We start from the raw sequence: 7,884 nt of genomic DNA on the forward strand, positions 1-7,884 counted from the left end.
CAGATTACTGGTTCCCAATCCTGGCTACATCACATAAAAATCACTTGGGGAGCTTTTCATAAAAATGCCAGGAGCTGGTCCCTCCCCTCAGAAATTCCGACTTAATTCACAAGTGAAGCTGAGCATCAATGTTTTAAAAGTTCCCCAAGAGATTCTAGTGTGTCCCTCTCCAACAACTAGGGTGAGAATTACTGTTACAGGTGCTTTTTATTCAAATATATCCATCATTGGATATACAAGATAAATATTATAATCAAAATTACATTTTGGCAAGATATATAACTCAGTCCTTGAAGCAGCATTCTTAATCTTTAATAGAAATGGATGCCAGAAAATACGCTAAATAAATTGAATCTAAATGATGACACTTACAAATATAACCAAAAATAACAAAATCAGAAGGATTCATCTAATTTCATTTAAGATTATTTTGGTGTAAGAAATGTTCTTGGTTTAATTTTTCTTTCCCCCTAAAAAGATGACTACAAGGTGTAACTCCAAACCTGTATTTTTGTTTTGTGTGTCTACTCACATACCAAATGAAACCATATATAGCTGTACCATCAAAAATCAAAAATTTGTAAGTTACCCTGACAATTTTCTTGATTAATGCATCAATGTTTTAAAAAGCAAACAAAAACCAATCCTCTATTGAGATACTTTCTGGCAAAGCACTTTCCACCTTGTAAAAACTGTGAAATGTATTTGAAGTAGTTCTAACTAAAATTAACACATCTTGAATCACCAGGTCAGGAGTGCGAGACCAGCCTGACCAACATGGTGAAATCCCATCTGTACTAAAAATATAAAAATTAGCTGGGCGTGGTGGCATGCACCTGTAATCCCAGCTACTCGGGAGGCTGAGGTAGGGGAATTGCTTGAACCCGGGAGGTGGAGTTGCAGTGAGCCGAGATCACACCACTGCACTCTAGCCTGGGGGACAGAGCGAGACTCTGTCTCAAAAAAAAAAAAAAAAAAAAAAAAAAAAAAAAAAAGTAACACATCTTTAGCTACTATTGTGAGAAGGTGACCATTTCCATCACCTTCGCTGGTTGGTTTGACAATCACAAGAACATACAAGTTTTATTCAAACAAGCCTCTTCCCTGTACACCACAAAGCGTTGGTTGGTATGATAAGTCAATCTGGCTTGATCCACAAGAATTCTGGGTTGCGGTTTTCTCGGCAATTCACTCTTCAATACAGTTTTCAACACAAAATTAAAGTCCTTTAAGTTAGTTTCTGACAGGAAAGGCAGTTAACTTTCTGCCATTGAGCAGACATGGCCTAAATAGAAGTGTTTTCCTTTCATTCTTGATTTCCAAAGAAAATTTTAGGAGATAACAATAGAGACCAAGACTCTTCTTATCACGGGGCTAAAGGTGTATCTATTATGTTGTTTCAATCAGAAAAATACTCTTTCAAATGTGTACTGGTAAGGCACGGTACTCAAAGAAACTAAAAGTTCATTGTAGTACATTTAAAAAAAAAAAGAAAAAAAGGTGTAATAAGAGGTTTTTGTGTTTTGAGACAGAGTCTCACTCTGTCACCCAGGCTGGAGTGCAGTGGCACGATCTCAGCTCACTGCAACCTCCCCCTCCCAGGTTCAAGCAATTCTCCTGCCTCAGCCTCCCAAGAAGAGAGTTCTTGATTATGATCCCAGCTATGCCTCCAAATGTCAGCTACTGAAGAACTGTTGAGCACCCTCCACACTCCAGGCTCCCTGAGGCACAGAAACTACAGAAGATAATAAAATACCTATCCTTAGGTCACTTCATTGCTCCTTACTTCAGCATCCCCAGTTTAAAATAAAAGTCATGCTTCTTGCTGAATTGAAGTTAAGCTCTCTGTGGTAATCATTCTTGTTTCTTCTGGAACATCATCAAACATCCCTTCTCTTCTATCTTCCGTGTATTTTCACTTCAAGTCTCTTTGTCAGTAAAAAGTTCAGGGTTTAGTATCTTTCTAAAAAAGGAAGAGAAGGAAGAAAGGAAGGGAAGAGGGAAAATAAGCAGGAATAGAACTTTCCTGGATTTTCCTAGTCCTTCAAGCTAAAGACCTGCCTCTTTCCTTTCTTTCCAAATATCATGAAAGAGCTTAAGGAAAAATTTGATGGATTTGAGAATGCTACAAAAAACGCAAATTTTCTGCATGCCAAAACATTCTGCACACCCAGTTATACAGCAAACAGAAAACTCGGAAAAAAATATTTACATGAAATATGTCATAGGGTCTATGAACTTGATACATACAAAATTCATTCAAATGCATATAAAAACACTAACATCCTAAGAGAAAAATAAAGTTAAGGAACAGGAAATTTATAGAAAAACAAATGACTGATAAACATGAAAATAATTTGTCACTACGATAGTAATCAAAGAAATTCAAACAAAAACCGTAAGGTACTTAAAATTTTAGTTCAGCAATTTTTTGAAATGACAATGATAATTGTTGGCTGAAAAAGAATCCTCATACAATTGCTAGTAGCACCATCAATTTACACCTGTTTCTTAGAAAAGAGCTCGGTAATACAACCAATCATCAAAATTTGTAGATTCCGTATTTGCTAATTCACTTACTGACAAAAATTTGTTACCCCAAAATCGGTATTTCTGGCGCTTTTGCAGTCATTTATGAACATGCACAGAGTGGCAAAAAACGTGGGCCATTTGACGTGCACATTCCCAGCCAGGGTCAAGCAAGGTGAGCCTCTGCCTTTTTATGTCAGCTTTGAGACTATAAATACATGTCCTGTTCATGGTCTAATTCATGATGCTTTACTCATTAGTAGAAGAGATAAATAATGCCATCTTTATGTCAGTCATCATGTTTCAAATAGAAAGTCAATTATTTCCAGAAATAGCTGGAAATTATTTTTGTTGAGGTGTTGAAGGTGAAACAATATCGTGAATGTTATTGTTAAGTTCTATTAAAAACTTCAACACTGAAGATACTGAAGATAAAGTAAGTTGATATAGAAGTAATAGAGACTTATTTCGGTGGAGCACACAGTTGTTGTAAAAGCAATGTTTTTACTAAATTAAGAAGCCGGTGGAACAAAAGTGTATTTGGAACTGGTTGTGGTCCAAACACAATTCAAACAAGCTGTGATATTTTCCCAATTGAAATAGAGACTGTCTTTGTCAATGTGTATAACTATTTTTATATACAATTTTAGAGTAACTGAATCAAAAAGCTTTGTGATAAAGCTGATGTCAAAAACAAAATAGGTTGGTGGTACACACATTTCCTCCAGCTTTTAGAATTACTTCATAAATCATCTTAAGCATCCTACAGTGGAATAGTTTTGTGAATGTATCTTCTAAATTTTAGTTTTGTGGGTTTTTTTTGTTTGTTTTTGAGACAGAGTCTCGCTCTGTTGCCCAGACTGGAGTACAGTGGCGCAATCTCGGCTCACTGCAACTTCTGCCTCCTGGGTTCAAGCAATTCTCATGCCTCAGCCTCCCGAGTAGCTGACTACAGGTGCACACCACTTTGCCCAAGTAATTTTTTGTAGTTTAGTAGAGATGGGGGTTTCACCATGTTGCCCTGGCTGGTCTCGAACTCCTGAACTCAGACAATCCACCCGCCTCAGCCTTCCAAAGTGCTAGGATTATAGACATGAGCCACTGTGCCCAGAAGTAATTTGCTTAATATTATTTAGTGTATTAGGCTAAATAATGGCTGTCAAAGAGATACAAGTCCTAACTCCTAAAAATTGTGAATGTTACTTTATATGGCCAAAAAGGACTTCACAGATGTGATTAAGGATCTTGAGACTGGGCAATTGTCCTGTATTATCCTAGTGGACCCTAAATGCCATCACATGTATCCTTATTCTTATAAGGGAGACAGAGGAAAATTTGACACAGGCAGAAGAGGAGGAGGCAATGTGACCATGAGATCAGAGACTGGAGTGATATAGCCATGGGTGAAGGATTGCCACAAGCACCATCCCTATGCAACTGATTTCAGCCTTTTGGCCTCCAGGACTGTGAGATAAAAAATTTCTGTTGTTTTAAGCCATCAAATTTATGGTGATGTGTATGGTAGCCACAGGAAACTAATACAGTTGGAAATCTTTAATCTAGGTATTTAACAAATGTAGCACTAAAATTTCAGGGTTTTTTCTCTCTTAAATTTGAATCGCAATGATTGAGAAAAAGCTTGCAAACAGGAAGACATTGAAATCTGTCTCAACAAAAACAAGAACTGAACAAAGTAAATGATGAGAGGTCAAATCATACATGAGATTTAACCTGAAAAATCTCTACGTTTGAGAAAAATTATTTGATGAAATTCTGACTTATAATGTTGTGCAAATTTGTATTCTCTATTGGAATAGAATCACTTGAGAAGCCCTACAATTTTGCAGCATTTCAATATGGCAAATTAACCATAAATAGGAACACTTTATTTGACAAGTTCTGGGTTTTTTTTTTTTTTAATCATCAAATTAAGTTAGTCTGAGTGGAAGCAAAAAGAAAATAAGTAATTTATACATTTCAGTACAAAAAATGGTATTGAAAGTATCTTTCATTTAGTAGAATTTTCTCTGAGGTTTTCAGGTACATCAGCAACTGTAGAGAGACTAATTGCCCAATTAAAAATATTGTAGTCTACAGAGGAGTTCATTGAAAATATCAACATTTTACATTTATTAACAATAAATGCAACTTCAAGAAGATTGTAGGCAGTTTTATGGAAGAAGTGAAAATATTAAGACCCTACTGGAGAGAAAACTGGTGTTTTTTGTTGATATTTTTAGAGACAAGGTCTCCCTCTGTCACCCAGGTTGGAGTGCAGTGACGTGATCATAGCTCACTGCAGCCTCCAGCTCCTGGGCTCAAGCAACCCTCCCACCTCAACCTGGAGATAATTATTTTTGAAATTAGCTTTTCAGTAGCACTATTTAGAGCACCACTAATGTGATAAAACCAATTTTTTGGTCAATAAGTTTCAAAAATTACACAACTTGAATTATTTTATTCTTTTTTATTCTTCAAAGGCTTCAAGTTTGGATGATAAATTATATCATTAAGTAACATAATTCTCTTGAAGAATTATATAGTCTCTTCTTGAAGAAAAAAAATGGCCTAATCCCATTTTACCTGTTTCACCCTCTTAAAATCAATTTAGCATTTAGCAATTTTGCCCACTGTCTCCAGGGAATTAGAAAGCTAACTAGGGCAGGCATTGTGCTGGGTACTTTAGATATACATAGGAACTTAGGAATATGAGTATGAAATATGTACCCATAGCTCTATTGTGAGGACAAGGAAACAGGTTTGTAGGCCTAAAGTGATGCCCCAAATCATAACTAGCAGGCAGCAGAGGTGGAATTTAAGTCCACTGGATCTACCAGCTTTTGTTTTTGTTTTCTGAGACAGTCTCACTCATTCTGTTGCCTGGGTTGCGGTGCAGTATTATGATCATGCCTCCCTACAGCCTTGACCTCCTGGGCTCAGGCAATCCTCCTGCCTCAGCTCCCCAAGTAGCTGGGACCACAGGCATGAGCCACCATGCCTGGCTAATTTTTAAAATTATTTGTAGAGATGGGGTCTCTACAAATGGAGATGTTGCCCAGGCTGGTCTTGCACACCTAGGCTCAAGCAATTCTCCCACCTCAGCCTCCCAAAGTGCTGGGATTAGCCAATCTACCAGCTTTTTCCCTGTCTTCTCTTAGCATCTAGAATATAAGCCACTCCAATTTAACCTCCATGGCCACATTTTTCTCCTTCAGTGGTTATCTCTCATCTCCCTTCTGTCTTTTTCTTGTCCATTGTTTTCACCTTCAAATCTCACCTCTGTCTTGAAGTCTTGATATAATGAATTGCCCTGGGTTACTGATGAAAACATGTAGCTGTCATCAAGAACTCAGCTTTCTAAATTCACTTCCTCACCTGATTAAGATTAAGGCCCAATTAAGCATGCATGACCCAAAGTTCTTAAGAGAAGGCTCATCTATGAGAGAGCAATGTTTGCTATAGGAGCCATATCTCATTCTCTTCTATCTCTTAACCGTAAGGACCCAGGGCTTCTCATGCTCTGGTTCCATAGGCTTACGTTTGATGCTGAAACAACAGTGGGGATGGAACGAGCTCTGTGGTACCTGTCTGAGCACCCTGGCCTGTGACTGGGAACCCAATGTTAGTCTTTTTGGGAAAGCCCTCCAGGATGATCAGAAGATACCAATACAAGGGTCTCTCACCTACCTGGCTTGACACAGATGACCTCAGCGCTCTGCTTCTTAACATCATAAATGGCAGACGATAATCAGCAGTTTCTTTCTCCTGACCCAGATTGCATGTGGAAGCTCTACGTCAATTGCTCAAAAATTAATTGCTGAGTGGCCAATTCAATAAATTTAAAAAGAAAAATAATTCACTTTACCAGTTTTAATCTTGTCTTTATAATACCACCCTTTTTCTATTATTACTTTTGTGTCTCCCAGATTTCTTTCTGCTGCAAAGACCAAAAAGACACTGAGGAGGAAGAAGAGAAAAGTAAAACATAGCCATGCACAAAAGCATAATCTTGAGAGTGAAATATTCTCAAAAAATTTTGTGTGTATGTATATATGTATGTATGTTTTTTCCTTCTTTTTTTTTTTTGTTACCAAACTGAACCATTAAAAGAAAGAGTAAATTTGGCTGGTGGCTTTCTATGAATTCCCTGCTACTTGTGTGTTGAGTTGGGTGTAGTCCCAGACCAACCAGTTCATTCATAAATCCCAGGACTTTCACCATTTGAAATCTGTCTGCTCAAAAAAGCCCCTGGTCCTTCAGGTTTGCTTACAGGGATCCATGAATTATCTTTGTCTCTATCTTTAGCATGACATTTTTGCAAGGCGTTGACCCCCATGGAGTTTATCTGGCACAAATCTGCTGGGAATAAGTCATTCTAAGACATGAGCACCGTGATCAGCTAGTATTTCACTTTCTTTTTCTTGCTTATTTCTAAGACACCTTAGAATTTCAATGAATAAAGTCACAGCAACTCCAGGACACTCCCCCTGTCCCTACTCTCCCTACAAGTAGTGAAGCCTAACTGAATGGCGAGCATTTACAGAGACATTCTTTTTGGTTCTAAGTTTCTCAATCTTGGCATTATTGACATCTTGAGCCAGAAAAGTCTTTGTTGTGGGCGGGGGGGCTCTCCTGTGCATTAACGTTTAGCGGCATCTCTGGCTTCTGCCCAATTAGAGCCAGTAGCACCCCCCTCCTCTGCGATGACAACCAAACGTATCTCCAGACATTGCCAAATGTTCCCTGGGAGACAAAAGTGCCCCTAGTGAAAAAACATGGAAGTTGACTTTCGATACAACCCTCCAACAGGGAATTCTAAAAGCCTTATTTAGATTGCATCATAAAGCAGTTTCACTTCACTAACATCACACAAAGATGACTGCCAACTCAAAGGATTCCATGATGCCCTATAATATGCTGGGATACATCAGACAGCTGTGCAAAGACTGTCTGAGGCTAGGAACTTGATCTGCTGTAATCTTTATTACATAAGTCATTGTGTCTCTAGTGACCCTCAAATAACAGCCTATTTAGACTGAGAATGCCTGCTAAGGCAAAACATTCAGCATCATAGTGGATAAATTGTTTTACAACTACAGATCAGTTGCCAGTTTGGTTGTTGGGGTCCAGACACAGCTATGCAGTCTAATTGATTTTATTTTCCAATAAAAATCTTTTTCTAAAAAAAAAAAAACAGAATGGGCCAAGGGAAAGCATGCTTTGTTTTAAAGCAAGCTACACAAGCATCATCCCATCACCCTCTGAAAAACACTGGCAGAAACAGTATTGCATGGGCTAAAAAGTAGATCCTATAGGTTCTCTATAGTTCAGTTTTTAAAGTTTGAACCCCCTTTT

This window comes from Symphalangus syndactylus, chromosome 19 (genome assembly GCF_028878055.3).
Source record: "Symphalangus syndactylus isolate Jambi chromosome 19, NHGRI_mSymSyn1-v2.1_pri, whole genome shotgun sequence".
Taxonomy (NCBI): domain Eukaryota; kingdom Metazoa; phylum Chordata; class Mammalia; order Primates; family Hylobatidae; genus Symphalangus; species Symphalangus syndactylus.